Raw genomic sequence first — 17,330 nt, 5'->3', positions numbered from 1 at the left:
TTCCACACGCCCTGCTCTAAACCCTCCCTCTCCCTCCAGTGTGCCCTGCAGGGAAAGGGCTCGCTCCATCCCTAACAAGAGCGTGTCCCGGCCCACGGGCATCTCCTGGTTTATCCAACCAGCCCCCTGGCTGCTGCCAGCGCTGCAATGCACACCTGTAAAGGGGCACCTGGAGCAGAAGTCTCAGGAGTGCGGCTGCCAGACCAAAGGGCAGGCACCCTGGTGGCCGTGTGGCCGTGAAGCGCCCCTTGGCCGCCGCCCCCCAGCAGTGCCTCCTCCTGGGACGGTGCCTCCAGCTGAGCACGGACGCCCCCGGCCCCCTCCACTCCTATTGCCAACCGCACACAGGGGCTCCCCTGCGCACCCAAACACACTCCCTGCCATGTGGGGCTGTCCACTGGGGCTCTTGCCGCGCAGCCTGACAACAAGCCCTTCCTCTCCCCGCCCCTCTCCCATCCCTCCACTCTCACATCACGGTACCCCTTGGGCAGCGCTTGTCACCTCCCAAAGACACCTGCTGGTGTTGAGCCCTGTCTGCTCATCAGGGGCGTCCCTCAGAAGGGCTCCTGCAGACACATCCCCTGAGTTCCACGCGCCCCTGAAGGTCAGCCCGGGACCACGGTCTGGGGCCGCATCTTCTTTCCTGAGTCCCTCTCGTGCGTAATAGGACACCGGTCATTGTCTGGAGCAGTCGCGGCCACCTGCTCTTCCCTCCTGGGTGATGAGCGCCTCCCGCGCCGGCAGCGCTTCTGCGAGATGCGCTCTCTCTGTCCCCTGCTGGGCCGGCCTTCCCGGAGGGGGGCCCTCGGCACCAGTCAGCTCCCCTTGAGTCCTGCTTCCCAGAGAGGCGTCTGCCTCAATCCCCACGTCGCTGCCTTGCTCTGCTATCGTGATGACACAGCTGTGGGATTTGGTGGCCTGTCTTCTGTATCATTCTCGGTAACTCTTTCTTCAAAGCCCTTGAGCATAATGCAGAAAAGTGCACACATTTTAAGCCCACAGCTTAAACTTCCACCAACCAAACACACCTGGATCAAGAAAGAAAGTGGTCCCGGGCCCCACAAGCCCTGCCTGCTCCCCGCCAACACCAGCACCCACCCCCTGCGGAAAGCCACCGCCGGTGAAGCATCTGCGTTGGGGCGTTACATAAATGGAGCCTACGGGCGTACCCCTCACCCTGGGCCTCACTCACCCCCTGTCTCTATTGTAGCTACTTCTCATCCTGTGAGTTATCTCTGCATTTTATTTGGAGACGGGCACCGCGGCACTTCCAGGGCTTGTCTGTATTAAGCAGCGCCCAGACGGGCTGTGCCCGACGTGAGGTCCCCTTTGCAGACGCGGCCCTTCGGTCTCTAACGTCCAGCGGTTCATACTCAAACCAGTGCCCCGTTTGCTCACATCCGGACCCACACTTGGCCCAGGCCATCTGTTCACGTTCTGGGCCACCCTGGTGGCCCCCGACCCTGGCGGTCAACCCCAGGCCAGCAACTCCCTGCGTTTTATTTTTATTTATCTTTGCATCTCCCTGGTGACCAGTGAAGGTGAGTCTCTAGTCGCTTCGTCTCTTTGTTTCCTTTCTGTTGATGTGCTTCCTTTGCTCCCAAGGGGGCAACAGGAAGATTCGGGACCAAGCGGTCTCCGTGGTTGTTCCATCACTAAACAGGAAAAGCAGGCGGTGAACCGGGAAGGACAGACACTGAAGGAATAAGGAAGAAACGAAGCCGTTACCATTCCCGGAAAATCCCCAAATCTACCACAAAGAAAATTATAATAGAAATTGGCAAGAGGACTGGATATAAAATCAATATCCCAAATCGACTGCAGTTCAGAGTCCTCCGGTGGGCTGCTGGCTAAAGGACTCGGCGTTGGCACTGCTGTGGTGCAGACCTGATCCCCGGCCCAGGAAGTTCCGCAAGCAGCGGGTGTGGCCAAAAAAAACAAAAACGAAAACCCCAGATCAAACTGCATTTCGGCTCAACACCAACAGGAGTGAGAAGATGTTTAAAATGAAAAATACATTTAAAAAACACTCCTTGTGAAAGCAGTACAAATAACAAGGACCCCGGGAGTGAATTTCAACGCAGCGTGTCGGCGGGGGTGTGCAGCGTCCGTGGGGGGCCTTACCCAACACCGTTCAGGAGCTGCCTTAGTGGAGACGTGCCGTGTTTACAGCAGGAGACGTCACACCACAAAGATGAAAACCCCCGGCTGAACCGCAGAACTGGTGCCCGCGCAGTCTAAACCCCGTAGAAGTGGTTCACGAAACTCGAGAAGCTGATTTTAACTTGTATACACAAAAGCCAAGAGCAAGAACAGCCAGGGGCTCTGGAGACCCCAGGCGGGGGCGGGGGGGGGGGGATGCACGCAGATATAGCCACCACGGGACAGAAGACCGAACGGCGGGCACTGGACACATGCCCATGGTGCCCACGGTCCGCAGGGACGGAGACGGAGAGGCTGGGGGCCGGGGAGGGACAACTGTTCGCCACGAGGGCAGGGCTCCCCACTTGCCACCACCCAGAGTCCGCTCTGGGCACCAAGGGCTTCCGTGGGGAAAGCAGACACGACAGCGTCTCCCGGGAAACAGGAGAATTCCGGACCCCGGGGCTGGAAGGGCTTTTTAGCAACACTCAGAAGGGTACCATCCTTCAAAGGAAGGTTGCGAAGCTCTACCGTCCGTGAAGAATTCCTAGGCATCAAAATAAAGTCAAAATCAAGAGGCGGCCAGGAAAACGCATCGGATCCGAACGACGTCAGAGGATTACTGTCCTGCACACCTAGCGAAACACATCTCATCGCACGAACCAGCTGCGAGGGGCACGCAAGAAAACGCTACCCCCCAGCAGGAAAAGGATGAAAGAATTCACAGAGGAGGGAACACACCGCCAACAAACATGGGGAGAGGCTCGACACCCCCGGCAGGAGAGGCGAACGGGGGCCACGACCACAGGGACATTCTGCATGCAATCTGTCTGCAAAACCGAAGGCCACACCCCAGGCGGGAGAGTGTGTCCCCTGCCACACCGCAGGGCCCAGGAAACAGCCTGGCATCACGGTGCAACTTTTAACCTGCCTGTACCTCCCGGCCAGGGGTCCCGCTCGGAGCTGGAGGGCTCCGTGACTCCGCGTGTGACCAGAGGCGTGGACACAACATCCCGCCCAAACAGCAGGATGGAGGCCGCCTTCCAGGCCACGCGCTCTGTCATCAGGGGTCCTGCAGGCTTCACCTTCTCTCAGATCTTGGGGGGCTGCCCACACGCACTTGGAGACGCCCGAGTTCCTTTGCTCCCCCACTGACATTTCTCCAGGGACCAGCTTTTTTTCCTCCTTACCCATCATCTCAGAACCCCCTCCTGTTTCCAGCAGCCGTGCTCAGGATAAGAAAGACAGTTCTTTTGGTTTTTCATCTGAACGTCAAGTCCTGAGTCTCTGCTACATGTCGTTTCGCTTCTCTTGCACGCATGTCCAACGTGCTCGTTTTGTCCTCATTTAATTGGCTCGCTTACTTTATTTTGAAAATTAAACAAATATTTTAGATCAGAGGTTGTAAAAATAGTGATCCACAGGCTAAATTCAGGCAGGGACATTTTTCATTTGCCTGCAGTTTGTTAAAAATAAGTAATTACATATAAAGACCTAGATTTCTGGCTTGTCTCAGCAGAACAAAGATCCAGCGACGCTGGTCTGATACCGACCTGGCAAGGTCAGCTGGGGGGTCCGTGGCTGGGGGTCCGTGGCTGGGGGTCAGAGGTTGGGGGCTGGACAAGCCACACCTGAGAGGCGTTCAGGGACCCCTCGTGATCACACGGCCACTGCTGCCTGGCGCCGGTCGGATCTGCGGTGACAACTTTCACCTATAAGTCTGTTTGCCCAAAGAGAACCATTTATACTCAATAACTCATGAAAATTTAAAGAAGAGCTGTGCCATGTACACAGCAGGACGACACCCTGCTAGCTGGGAGCTGGCACCGGACTGCAGGCCGCCACTGCACTGTCTAACAAACGTCGTAGGACTTGTCACGGCAGCGCCTTGATTTAGGAAACTGCCAGCAGCTGCTTGGCGCTCGCCTGCGTGTGCTGTGACCTCGGGCGCCCTCGGCCAGCCTCTGTTCTTTTCATGGCTGGACACTCAATGTGTGTACCTGCTCTGTAGTGGTCACAGCAGGGAGCCGAAACAACAGCTCCAGGGGACCCGCCAGGCCGCAGGGCTGCGCCTAAAACTAAACGGACATGCCTCCAGGGCTGAGGGAGGATTCAGGGTTTGGGATCACTGGCCTTAGCGGATTCCAAGTCACCAAACTTTGTGAGTGTCTCCATCAGGACACTCAGACTCCCTCGAGAGAGAACCTGCCGGGGCAGGGGGTGCGCCTGATGGACCCCGGGGCGCCCGGCCTGAGGACCTCAGGCTGAGACTTCCTCCGTGCTGCGTCTGAGGCCTGAGCCCCCTGCCTCAGTCCTCCGGCCTCCCTGCCCCTCGCACAGGGCTCGGACCCCCTCTCGCTGCCCCTCGAGGATCAGCCTCCACAGCGTCCCTCCCAACAAGCCTCCCGCACTTCCCATCTGGGCGTCCTCTTCCCGAGAAACCCGAACGTCAAGTCCTCATTGAACAACTCAAAGAGTTCCCGAGTGGCTCAGTGGGATAAGGACCCCACGTGGTCGCTGCTGCGGCTCAGGTCACTGCTGTGGCATGAGTTCAATTCCTAGCCTGGAACTTCCACCTGCACATGCTGTGGATGTGGCCAACCCCCCCCAAAAAAACACCTAATTTGACTTGTTCTAGTTTGGCAAAAATTGCTGCTGGCGAGCCGCATTTGCAAGGTATACGCATTGATTAATATCCCTCTGACGTAAAGCTGAGTGTCTTCCTAAACCTGGTGCGTGTGCTCCTTCAGTCGCCCCGTCAGACGGGGACGACGGTCTAGTTAGAAATCAGCGCATGACAACATCGCCCAGCCATCAGCTCCTTCTTTATGTTAAGAGTCAGTGAAAGCTCTTCACTCCACCAAGTGTAAAATGAAAGGCTGAGCACAGATGAATCTGCACAGACTGAATTTCTTCTCTTCCCCAGGCGGCATCATTTCGAGCCTATATCGGTTTCTGTCTTGGTAGGTTTCTGTCTTGGTAGACGGGGACTTCTGACCCCCAGGCCACCAAGTCTAGTGTCTACAAGTGAAAAGCTTTTTGAATGAACACGTCCGTGAAGCCCGTCACTTCGTTTCTGCTTTTAAAAATTTAGGCTTCCGGAGTTCCCGTCGTGGCGCAGTGGTTAACGAATCCAACTAGGAACCATGAGGTTGCGGGTTCGGTCCCTGCCCTTGCTCAGTGGGTTAACGATCCGGCGTTGCCGTGAGCTGTGGTGTAGGTTGCAGACACGGCTCGGATCCTGTGTTGCTGTGGCTCTGGCGTAGGCCGGTGGCTATAGCTCCGATTCAACCCCTAGCCTGGGAACCTCCATATGCCGCGGGAGCGGCCCAAGAGATAGCAACAACAACAAAAGACAAAAAGACTAAAAAAAAAAAAAAAAAATTTTTAGGCTTCCCCTCTGCCCCCACCCCCAAAAGAGCTTTTTATGGAGCTCCCTGCTGGCGCAGCAGTGAGGGATCCAGCGTCGTCACTGCTGAGGTTCTGGCCACTGCTGCGGCGCCGGTTTGATCCCTGGCCCTGGAACTTCCACATGCTGTGGGCACGGCCAAAAAAAAAAAAAAAAAAAAAAAAAGTAGATTTTCATGGAGTGTGTTTCCTGAGCATCAGGCTGGTTTGGAGTCCATCAGACCCTGCTGGACGGAGTGGCCACGGGTAAGCGTTCCCATCCAGTTTCCCCATCCGTGTAACGGGGCCAAACCCCTCTCCTTCCCGGGCGGTTCGGTGCATTAAACAACATAATGAGCACGCGAAACGCCTCACGGAGGTGCAGTAACTGCTCTCTCCTCCCAAAACAAAACGCAAAGCAGGGACACAATTAACGTCAGCACAGCCTTCCAAAGTGCTCTGGTCAGCAAACCGTGGGATGAAGAGAAAAGGGGCCCCATGGGAATTCACCTCCCCCCACCCCCAGGCCCCTGGGTGTGCAAGCCCTGGGGCTGGCGCGCGCGCACGCGCGCACACACACACCCCCACGAAGACGCTCCCTCACTGCCGGTCACCAGGGAACTCAGTACGGGCCTCTTTCCTACCACTTCACTCCCCGCCCGCTTTCAGAAAGGAACGGAGCCTGAGCCACATCAATGATGCATATGGCCTCCCGGGCCGCCTGGGGACAGGCCTCTGCCGCTGGCAGGGGCTCCCACCGCGAGCGCCCAGCTTCAGTTTTCAGTCCTGGGTGAGGCAAAGCCCTCCTGCCTGGAGGGAGAATTCTGCCCCCTCCTGTCCTGAAGGACCCGTTGCTTTCAATCTGCCAACACAAACATCTAAGAGGTACCCTATCTGTGACCTTCTGGCTGCACTTGGGAAAAGACACGGCCGATTAAAGCTCAGCGTCCAGGGCCAGAGGCTCCAGCTCTGCAGTGGGAATTCGGGCCAACTCCCCAGTCCCCGGGCAACCACTCCTCCACCTCCAAAGAGAAACACGCACGCTGCCCCAGGATTACCCGTATTTTAGTTTCTCGCCCTTTGCTTGACAAAGATCAGCAGAACACGGCGAATTCCTCTAAACAACTAAATGAGAGACGGTGCGGGGATGAACCAGGAATGTGTCTAAAATGCAGCACTTTGAAATGTGTAATTTAGGATTCGTTCTAAGACTATTCTGAAGTGGTCTTAGCAACAACAGAGTCAGTCCACCTCGTTCCGTTTCACAGCGCGAAACAGCTCACGGAAACCCTCGAGCATTCCTTGGTTAACCAAAAGCAAAACCCATGAAATTGCCAAGCCATGGTTTCACAGAGTTCAGTCCAACGAGACGGGAACATCCGTTGCTCAATGAGGAGAGCAAGGAACTACCGCTCTCACGTCATACGGTAGGAATCATTCAAAAGGAACAAGCAAATGAAGCCAACTGCATCCAGGGCTTTGCTCTATAAATACCAATCGGTCACAATTAGGAGCTGTAAATATTAGAGTTTTAACGAGGCCCAAGAGAGGGAAGGGGAAGATGGAAGCAGAGCCACTGCTCCTGCCACAGGTGGAGTCTGACGGAGACAGAGGCTCACTGCGCACCGCGCGGGGCCGGGGCCCCATCTGCACAAAGCCCCCCTCTGGTGTCCCACCAGAGGACAGGCGGAAAGCCTGTGCACGCCGTGCGTCTGGAGGTCAAATGCGACTGGACAAGTTAACCACCCCCCAGCCCCGGAAAGACCAGCAAATCTGCCTCTTCAAAACAATTCGTTTTCATTTTCCCCGTTTAGAAGGATTTCAATGTCCCCCCACCTCTGATTGGCCAGAGAGGAAAGTGTTCCGACAGACCTTGGGCAGACGGCTGGGTCTGACAAGACGGGAGCCCACGGATCTCTTCGCTTGACTCCTGGCCGAGCGGGTCTGCGGCCTCGCCTTCAGCAGGTACCCAAACCTCGCTGTTTACTCAGCCAGTCTTCGCCAAGGCGGAAGCCCAAGCAGAGACGCCCCGTGCAGGCGCGAACCCTGTCTATAAGGACCCACCGCTGAATAACACGGACAGCACGAGGAAGGATGGACGGAGCCGATCGCTGTGGTGGATACGCGCTTTCTGACTTCCAAAATAAACAACTACCTTCGGTTTGCTTGCCAGCCCTGGCAGAGGCACGCGGAACATGGGCAGGCCGGGCCAGGCCGGCAGCCCTCCTAGGAGGCGGCATCTGGAATCCACGCCCTGGCCATTCAAGTTTTCCTCTCCCCTCCTCGAACCTGGCTCCCACACATTCTCCAGGCTCCTGCTCCGCTTTGGACCCCTCCGCAGAGATGCCTGAGCAGGGTCCCACGCGAGCCGGGGACAGCGTGCTCCCGCCAACACAGCCAGCCAGCCTGCCTGCCCGAGAAGTCTGGTTCAAAACATTAAGGCGGCAGCCCCCTCCAGGGCCAAGAAGAGGCCCTGTGCTTCTGAAGGCTAATCCCATGTAGCTTCTTTTTTTAAACAATGTAGTCAAGAAAATTCCCTCAGAGTGACTGAGAAAGGGATACAGAAGCCAGTTGTAACACCCTAACTCTGAAACTTGTGAGGAAGGAAGAGAAGGCATTGGGGGGGGCAGTAAGGAAAGAATCCAATCAGAATGTTCGGAAGCTCACTGAGACCCCTTAAGGCGCTTCTAAGTGGAGAAGACGCTGATGAGCAACCCCCAAATGAGTAAAAGCAGCCCCGCAGAGCTGTAATTTAAAGCATGCAAAGGGCTTCCAGCTCGGTCCCCCAGCGCACAGCCCTCGCCAGGCCCACACGGCACTCTGGGTTCGGGCTGGCTAAGGGATTTCCACTCTTGACATGGGCGGCACTTCTCCTTTCAGTCTTTCTCAAGGCCAGTGGCCCTCATCATTTTCCTTGTCATAAGATCATATTTCTTCCAGGAACCTGACTCTTCTAGCATTCTCTTGGAGGAGATTTTACAGTGTGCTTTAAAAAAAAAAAAAAGAAAAAAGAAAGGAAAAGGTCTAGGAAGCCATTTATAAAAGCATTTTCCCTGTTTCACTGAACTTTTCTCAAAGTTGGAAGGAAGGAAGGAGAAAGACAAAAGAAGAAGGAAAGAGAGGAAGGAAGGAAGGAGGAGACAGAGAGCGAAGGGAAGAGAGGAAAGAGGGAAAGGCCAGGGCAGTTTCCACGGTAGCTTAGCTGCTCTTCACCCTCCTTTCCTGAGGCTCCGGATCCCTGGCGGCGGCGGGTCCTTTGGGTGGCCCTGGGGCTGGAGGTGCTTCTCCTCCCAAATGGCTCTCAGATGACGGACCAACCCCATCACCTGACTGCATCCATGGAAATTCACCGTCCGCCTCTGGCCCAAACGCCAAAGTCAAATGGGAACCAGCACACACCGCTTCCTCGCCGCCCACCTGCCGCCCTCCCTCCGGGCTGAGCAAAAAGTGAAACTAACCGGTGGCCGCGGCACTCAGGGTCGCGGGCGCCGGCAGAGCCCGGGTCCCCGGCGGCCCCACATCAGGCGGGGGCGCTTCGCGTCCGCGGGGCGCAGAGGGGCGCGAGCAAGTCCGCGGGGAGGGGGGGCGCGCCCTCGCCCAGCCCGGCACCCACCCCAGCCGCGCGCCCGGCCGGGCCCAGCGCGCCCGGCTGCAGAGACCCAGGCGAGCCGCCGGGCACCCGGCCCAGGCCTGGGCCTGGCCGTTCAAGGCCCCGGGGAGGCCGGGACGAACCCCGGGCCCCCGGACCCCGGCTCCCGCCTCCCGCAGGCCCCGCGCCCGGCCGAGCGCCGCCGGCCCCCGGGGGACCGGGCGGGGGCGGCGGACGGCCCGGGGCGGCGGGGGTGGGCGCCCGACCTCGGGCGGCGGCGGGCCGGGGAGGGGGGCCGATCTCCGGGGGCCGCGCCGCTCACCTGCAGCCGCCGCCACCTGCTCGTCACGCGCGTGGCCCCGGCGTCGCCTGCGGGCCGCTCCGGCCGCTGCGCTCCGGCCCTGGGCGCGCCCGGCCCTGCGTCGGGCCTCAGCGAGTGCGGCGCCCGCCGCCCCCGGCCCCCATCCCGCCCCGCCCGGCCCGCCGCCCTCCGCCCTCGGCCGCGCCGCCCCGCCACTTCCTGTGCGCGGCGATCCCACAGTTCCGCCGGCGCGCGGGGCGGCGGGGACACGCGGGGGGACACGCGGCGGGGGGGTGGAGGGAGGACACGCGGGGGTGGGGGCAGAGGGCCACGCCGGGGGGACATGCAGGGGACGTGGGACATGCGCGGGAGGGACACGTAGGGGAGATGCGCCGGGAGACGTGGGGTACCCGGAGCAGCAGTGAGGGAATACGGGACGGGCGGGGGCGGGGGGGGGGGTGGAAATACGAGGTGGGACGAGTCAAGGGGACAGGGAGGTACAGGGGGACAGCAGTGGGGAACACAGGACATGGAGGACCGGAGACACTGAGGTGGGTGGCCTGGCGGGGCGCCAGCAGCCGGGAAGGGACTGGCCCGGGTCCAGTAACGGACACGGCTGGAGGACCCGGCGGGCTCGGGGCGGCGGGGCACGTGGGGTGAAGGACCTGGGAGGTCGCCGCAGGGCTGGACGGAGGATACAGGGAGGGGGTCGGTCGGGTCGCAGACGGGGGACCTAGGGGCAAGGGGACTGCTTGGGGGGGTGGGGCACACGGGGTCAGCGGGACAGCACCACGGGCAGTTCCACCGCCTGGATCGCCCCCATCTCCACCGGGCCTCGCTGCGGGCCCTGGCGCTGTTGCTAGGCAGGAGATGCCCCCCCCCCCCCCCGTCGACGGTTCCGGCAGGGTCATGAGGGGGAGGGGGGCGGCGAAGGGGGCGGTCCTGGGGGCGGCTGTCCCTCTAGCATCTGTTTCAAACCCAAGCAGAGCCCCTTGGACTTATTTATAGTTGGCACCCAGCTGACAACATGGTATTGGTCTGTGACCCTGGAGGAATATTCCTCAAAAGGGGGGGGGGGGGTGCCATGACCTGGTGTCTTAGTTCCACCGCTCGCCTCCGGTCACTGGCAGCTGTCACCTCCTGGAAGAAGAGAGTAGTCAGGTGTGCTGTACAGGCACCTGGCAGAAGGGACGGGCCAGGCAGAACTGTCCCTCCGCTGAGCTGTACACAGTGGCCAGCTCCATTCGGTGCCTCCACGGGTCCTGCCACCTGCTCAGGTCCTCAGGTCCAGGCTGGGTCTGGGAGCTCCCAAGGCTTCATCTGAAAGCTATTTACAGTACCAGGTACAGTTGCTGTCTAACCTGCCTTATTTTAGGCCTCTTCAAATTATTTCAGGAAACACCCAGACTCAAATAAAATAAATATACCTGCACCTGTTCCACTCACAATTCCCTTATCCTTGAACAAGAAGGTATGGTTTGCAATGTTCATGTAAATTTAATGTTTGTAAAACCTCGGCCCCTGCCCTGCTACGTCAGTCATGTATCCTACAGAAGATTCCCATAGCCACCAGCAGATGTGTCTACAGGACGTTCTGAAACAGCACATATTTACCAAAACCCCCTGAAACAGCCAACAGACACTTTGTTAAATGAACTCTAGAATATTCGTTTAGTAATTTTTTTTTGGCCACGCCTGTGGCCTGCAGAAGTTCCCAGGCCAGGGAGCGAACCTGGGCCACAGCGGTGACAACACTGGATCCTTAACCCCTACCCCACCAGGGAACTCCAATAATATTTTTCCTTTAAAACATTCAACATTCTAATGTAATTTTATGCATGCAGATATTACATAATCTCTCAGAATTGCTAAAATCAAAAAGAGAAGATGGGGTTCCTGTCATGGCTCAGCGAAAACGAATCTGACGAGTATCCATGAGGACGCAGGTTCAATCCTGGCCTAGCTCGGTGGGTTAAGGATTCAACATTGCCCCGAGCTGTGTGTAGGTCGCAGATGCGGCTCAGATCTGGTGTGGGTGTGGTTGTGGTAGGCCGGCAGCTACAGCTCTGATTGGACCCCTAGCCTGGGAGCCTCCATATGCTGCGGGTGCGGCCCTAAAAAAGCAAAAAAAAAAAAAAAAAAAGGGAGAGAGGGGATGCAAAGCAATGGGTGTATAATGATCTCTTTTTGTATTAAAAAGCAATATGTGCACGTACACATCTACAAGTTTCTGGAAGGATAAACATGAGACTTACTGGCTGGGCAGAGGTTAGGGAACATGTTATTATATTAAAGTTTAAATGTATCACATACACACGTTTCCCCGTTTCTTTTTAAACACTAATAAGGTGCCCTCATCATTTAGACACCGGATGGCCCCTTAATCATCACTTTGGGCTTTTCCATCAGCTCGAAACACAGTATTTGTCTCAACAGCACAAAGGGTCGGCAATAATCTAATCTATATTCAGTTTGATTCTGTGATCATTCAGACCAGAGCTGAGTAGAAATTTGCCTCTGGAAAAGCTCAGCTCGAGCCATGAACAGAGTAAACATATGAAGGGAACTTGGAGGTCGGCCAAGCAGCCCTTCGCTGCTGCCTGGGTGCTGTGCCGGCCCGTGTGCCGATTGAGTTGTGGTCATTGCTAAGCTGTACTGAGCTATGATTTCAGCTACTTCTCAAAACAAGGCCACGTGGTAGGGCGATTTGACATCTCATTTCCCATTTGTGGAAACCGAGTCCCAGCAAAGCTCCTTATCTTTCCCATCAGTTTACCCGTGGCGGCAGAACCAGCAGCCTGGCCACGGGGATGGAGCATCTCGTGACCACAGGAAGGATGGCGTCCTGCGTGGGTGTGATTTCTGCCGCAATTGCGCACAAGGAAAGTAGGCACCTGCTCATTATCCGCTCTCATTCGCATAACGACCTTGCGCATATCCCACTCCACCCATAAGTCGCCAGAGCCCGAGAGGGGACCCCAAGATCAAATGGCAGGCAGCCGCTCTCCCCCCTGAGCCCGGAGGGGTCTTCTCCGGCCTGAGACACTCGCACTGGGAATTTCCTGTCAAGCCCGGCTCAGATGCCTGGAGCAAAGGTGAGGGGGACAGCTATTGGACAGCTCCTGGAGCAGCTGGACCTGGACATCGGTCATTGCCAGTGCTGGGGGACTGAGAGCCCAGACTTGAGCCTGCCTGTGACCTCGGACAAGACCTTGCCAGTTCGAGTCTTAGCTTCCTTTTCTGTCAAGGGAGATCCCCGCTGGGACCCCACGGTCCCACAGAGAGCCACAGGCCCTGGGGCTAATTCCTGCATTTCTAAGCATCGAAGGTAAAACTTTGTATTTACCCAAGATGCAAAAATGTACCACACTGAAGACGATAGCTTTGCTGGAAATATATTAATTCCAGTATATTAACAGTACTCTCGGATGGGAAGATGTTGTCGGTTTTTGATTAATATATAGTAGGCAGAGGATGATACATGCAATATTTTCAAGAGACAAATTATTTTAAGTATGTGTGCACGTATTTTTTTTTATTTATTTTTTTTGTCCTTTTGCCTTTTCTTGGGCCGCTCCTGCGGTATATGGAGGTTCCCAGGCTAGGGGTCTAATTGGAGCTGTAGCCACCGGCCTACGCCAGAGCCACAGCAACTCGGGATCCGAGCCACATCTGCAACCTACACCACAACTCACAGCAACGCTGGATCCTTAACCCACTGAGCGAGGCCAGGGATCGAACTCGCAACCTATGGTGCCTAGTTGGATTTGTTAACTACCGCACCACGATGGGAACGCCTGTGTGCATGTATCTTAAATACAGGCTTCTACAAGAGCAAAAGTTGCAAAAGGATTTTTCGCAGCAGAGTGACTCCTAGAAGCCCCAGGACACACGAAGACCCTTCCTGGAGTTCAGCCTAGACGTGCAGGCACACAGGCGCCTTGCCCTCTATCAGACATCGAGCGTCACTGTCGAACGCCATACAGAGGGGGCTCCCGCGAGGAGCCTGGCCTGACCAGCCTGCAGGTCGAATTCAAGGTCGCAAGAGCGGTGAAGCCAGTGCCCAGCCCTGGACAGACCTCGGGCAATCGTTCAGCGCATGGGGAAGCCGTGCATGCGGGGCTGAAGTGCTGGGTTCGAATCCGGCTGCACCTCGTACTAGCCATGAGAGTGGGTGCCCCTCTCAGCTGTGTGTGGGTGACAGCGGTTGCCATGTGTGGTTGTCCTGGCATAGGGACTGGGGCACCTATGACCCGCGCACGGCCTGCTGAGCTCTTAGCTGTGGACGGCTCCAGCATCCTTGTAGTCAGGGCAGAGTCGGGCACACGCGGGCGGGCAGCTGGGCCCGAGGGCAGGCCGAGGGACAGAGACAGGGGGCAGGGGGGCACATCGGAGAGCGGGAGGGGTGCAGGGCATGCCTGCCCACGGCTGGACGCCCTCTGGGGCCGTCCGCTCCAGGACTCAGTCCCGGTGGTGCAGTGCTACCCCCCTTTATCCCTCACAGGCGTTCCGATGCCCCCAAGCCGTCTGCACTGTAACCCCACTCGGTGTATCCTGCCTGGAGGCCCTTTGCCTCCCTCACCCTCACCTGGCTTAGAAATGCTGCCTGCCGGGCACCCCCGGGCTCTGCGCTCCAGCTCGCAGACTAACGGAAGGAATTTCCACGCGCTGGGGTTTGAGGAAGCCCTCCCGGCTAATCCATGACGGGCCCGTACTTGACATGAACTAGAACAATCTGTCTTGCGGCCTTTCGGACGTGCGTGACGCCTGCTTTACTTATCAAAGAAAACGATGCCTCGTCCAGAAGAGTCCCGAGTGTTTATTCTGAAGATGAGGGTAAAGGCTAGTCCTCCTTCTCAGGTGAGTTCCCCCTCGTACTCGCTCCCTTTCTAATGTTCTTGCCACGATGGTCCATCCCAGGAGATAGAATGTAGTAGCACAACACTGTAAATCAACGATACTTTAATTAAACAATCGAAATTAAGGAGTTCCTCTTGTGGTGAAGTGGTAACAAATCCGGCGAATATCCATGAGGACGCGGGTTCGGTCCCTGGCCTCGCTCCGTGGGTTAAGGATCCGGCGTGGCCATGAGCTGTGGTGTAGGCCGGCGGCTGCAGTGCTGATGCAGCCCCTAGCCTGGGAACTTCCATGTGCCGTGGGTGCGGCCCTAAAAACAACAAATAAATAAATAAACAAATAAATAAATAAACAAAAATTTAAAAAGCAAAGTAACTTAATTAAAAACAGAAAAGATAAAGTTCCCCCCTCTGAGATGCCCAGGCTGTACCACTGACGCACAGTGTGTGCTGATCTATCTCCTTTGAAACCCTGAAGGGCTAAACCTCTGTCGTGTTTCATGTTTGTTCTTGGTTCTGCCAAGACCTGTATAAAACCGCTGAAATCCAGCCTTTCTTCCCTGGTGGAGACTCTGCACTCCCGAGGTGGAGTCCTCAATTGGGCTTGAATAAAACTCTCTTCTAGAAGTTCCCTGGTGGCTTAGCGGTTAAGCATCTGGCGCTGCCACTGCTATGGCACGGGTTTGATCTCTGGCCCAGAACTTCGGCATGCTGTGGGCATGGCCAGAATAAAGAAAGAAACAAATACTGTTTTTAAAACCCTCTTCTATTCTTATTATTTAGATTACTTTATAGCTATCATTCATCTGTATTGCTTATTTTATTAAAGTTTAGCTGATTTATGATACTGTGTTAGTTTCAGGGGTACAGCAAAGTGATTCAGATATAAGTATGTGTGTATATATATATATATATTCTTTTTCAGATTCTTTTCCATTATAGGTTATTACGAGATGTTGAATATAGTTCTCTGAGCTAAACAGTAAGGCATTTTTGTCTATTTTCCATACAGCCGTTTGTATCTGCTGATCCCAAACTCCTAATGTATCCCTCCTGCAAACTTTCCCCTTTGGTAACTGGAATTTTGTTTTCCATGTCTGTGAGTCTGTTTCCGTTTTGCAAAAAAGTTCATTTGTACTGTTTTTATTTTTGTTTTTTTCAGTGGCACGCATGGCCTGTGGAAGTCCCCAGGGCCAGGGATCCAATCTGAGCCACACTCGTGACCTACAGTTTCAGCAATGCCAGGTCCTTAACCCACTGCACCACAGCAGGAGCTCCTGTACTATTTTTTAGATTCCCATATGAATGATATGACGTTTGTCTTTCTCTGACTTATTTCACTTCGTATGATGATCTCAGGTTCATGCATGTTGCCGAAAAGCATTATTTCATTCTTTTGTACGGCTGAGTAATATTCCATTCTCTGTATGTACCACAACTTCTTTATCCATCCTTCTGTCAGTGGACACTTGGGTTCCTTCTCTGTCTTGGCTACTGTAAATAGTGCTGCTGCTGTGAACACCGGGGTGCATGTATCTTTTCAAATTAGAATGTTCTCCAGATATATATGCCCAGGAGTGGGATCGCTGGATCATGCGACCACTCCACTTTCAGTTTTTTAAGGGCAAACTCCATGCTGTCCTCCACAGTGGCTTCACCAGCCTACAATCCCACCATCGGTGTAGGAGGGTTCCCTTTTCTCCACACCCTCTCCCGCTTTTAGTGTTTGTAGGCTTCTTAGTGACGGCCGTTTTCACTGGTGTAAGGTGGCAACTCGTGGTTTTCATTTGCATTGCAGTAATTAGCTATGGGGAGCATCTCTTCACATGCCTGCCCGGACACACAGATGGTTTATTGATCATATCCAGGCGGAGACCAAGGTGGCATCCTGTGCCCACGCACGTGCCTCCCACCCGAAGGCCTCAGGTCTCCAGATCGGTCCAGGGGTGGACCTTCCTTGTGAGGGTGGAAGCCGCCGCCCTGGGCAGGCTTGTCCGCAGCGGGGTGGCAGGGCCTCTCCAAGGAGGGTCTCCCTCCCCCACCCCCCACCCCCACCCAGACACACACACCCAAGCAAAAGCTTTCATTTTTTTTCCTTGGCACCAAATTGTTTTTTGAATTGTTTCCTGAGGTTAAAAAAAGTGCATGCCATTTCTGAAAACTCACCTCTTCCGGTTTGGTGTTTCTTTATTTAAAAAAAAAAAATTTTTTTTTTTTTTTTTTGGTCTTTTCTAGGGCCACTCCTGCGTCATCTGGAGGTTCCCAGGCTCAGGGTCAAATCAGAGCTGTAGCTGCCGGCCTACACCAGAGCCACAGCAACGCAGGATCTGAGCCACATCTGTGACCTACACCACAGCTCACAGCAACGCCAGATCCTTAACCCACTGAGCAAGGCCAGGGATCGAACCCGCAACCTCATGGTTCCTAGTCGAATTCATTAACCACTGAGCCACAACAAGAACTCCCAATTTGGTGTTTCTAATGCACGTAGGAAAGCAAACTCATCTCACAGGCCCAATATGCCACCTAATTCCTGAAAAACAGGAAAAAGAGCCCTGAACCACTGTTTTTCGTGGGCTCAAGGAACTGCTTCCAGAAAAAAGCCCTCCACTGAGTTAGTCTAAAGGGGGAGTGCCTCGAGGGGTTTGGGTTTGGACGGCCACTGAACGCTTTCAGCAGATTTAGGCAGAGATGCAAGCCCATGGCATGACTTGCCTGGGAACAAAATTGTAAGAATCTAAATGTTCAGAAAAACAGAAGAAGAGTTGCTTCCGGAAGTCGAAAGAGGGGTGTGGGAAGTGCCCGTCGCTCCTGGAGGAGGTGGTCTCCACAGCACCCAGGGCGTTGCAGGCCAGCTCAGCGTCAGCCGCATCAGCCGTATGACACCACATCAGGAAATAACCCAGTCGTTAGCCTGAGGACGGGCCACAGACGGGACCCCGGGGAGCTGCAAACTACGTCCGTTTATGTTCTTTGCCCTCAAGGCTGGTGTCGGTCAGGGGGCTGGGCCCTCGGGTGCCCCCTGCCCTGTGAAATGGAGTGAGTTCTGTCAGAA

At 55.6% G+C, this 17,330-nt stretch overlaps 1 protein-coding gene and 1 long non-coding RNA gene across 3 annotated transcripts in view; one reads left to right on the top strand and one right to left on the bottom strand.

The window, feature by feature from the left end:
* Positions 1–9,638, bottom strand: part of AGPAT3 (1-acylglycerol-3-phosphate O-acyltransferase 3) — a 106,348-nt gene extending 96,710 nt beyond the window's left edge. For both annotated transcript variants that reach the window (XM_021068324.2, XM_021068326.2), the window contains exon 1: positions 9,441–9,638. The gene's annotated coding sequence lies outside the window, so the exon portion shown is untranslated. The remainder of the gene's footprint in view (positions 1–9,440) is intronic.
* A 256-nt stretch (positions 9,639–9,894) lies between these two features.
* LOC146397922 (uncharacterized) lies at positions 9,895–16,438 on the top strand. Its single transcript, XR_014825277.1, has 3 exons — positions 9,895–9,970; positions 12,191–13,001; positions 14,555–16,438. It is a non-coding gene; the product is annotated as an uncharacterized LOC146397922 (long non-coding RNA).
* Positions 16,439–17,330: the final 892 nt, after the last annotated feature.

The sequence above is a fragment of the Sus scrofa genome, chromosome 13, assembly GCF_054392235.1.
Source record: "Sus scrofa isolate SSC_HxYL_T2T_F1_AM1 chromosome 13, Sscrofa_HxYL_maternal_Yorkshire_Landrace_v2.0, whole genome shotgun sequence".
In the NCBI taxonomy this organism is placed as follows: domain Eukaryota; kingdom Metazoa; phylum Chordata; class Mammalia; order Artiodactyla; family Suidae; genus Sus; species Sus scrofa.
This window is presented reverse-complemented; position numbering and strand designations above follow the sequence as displayed.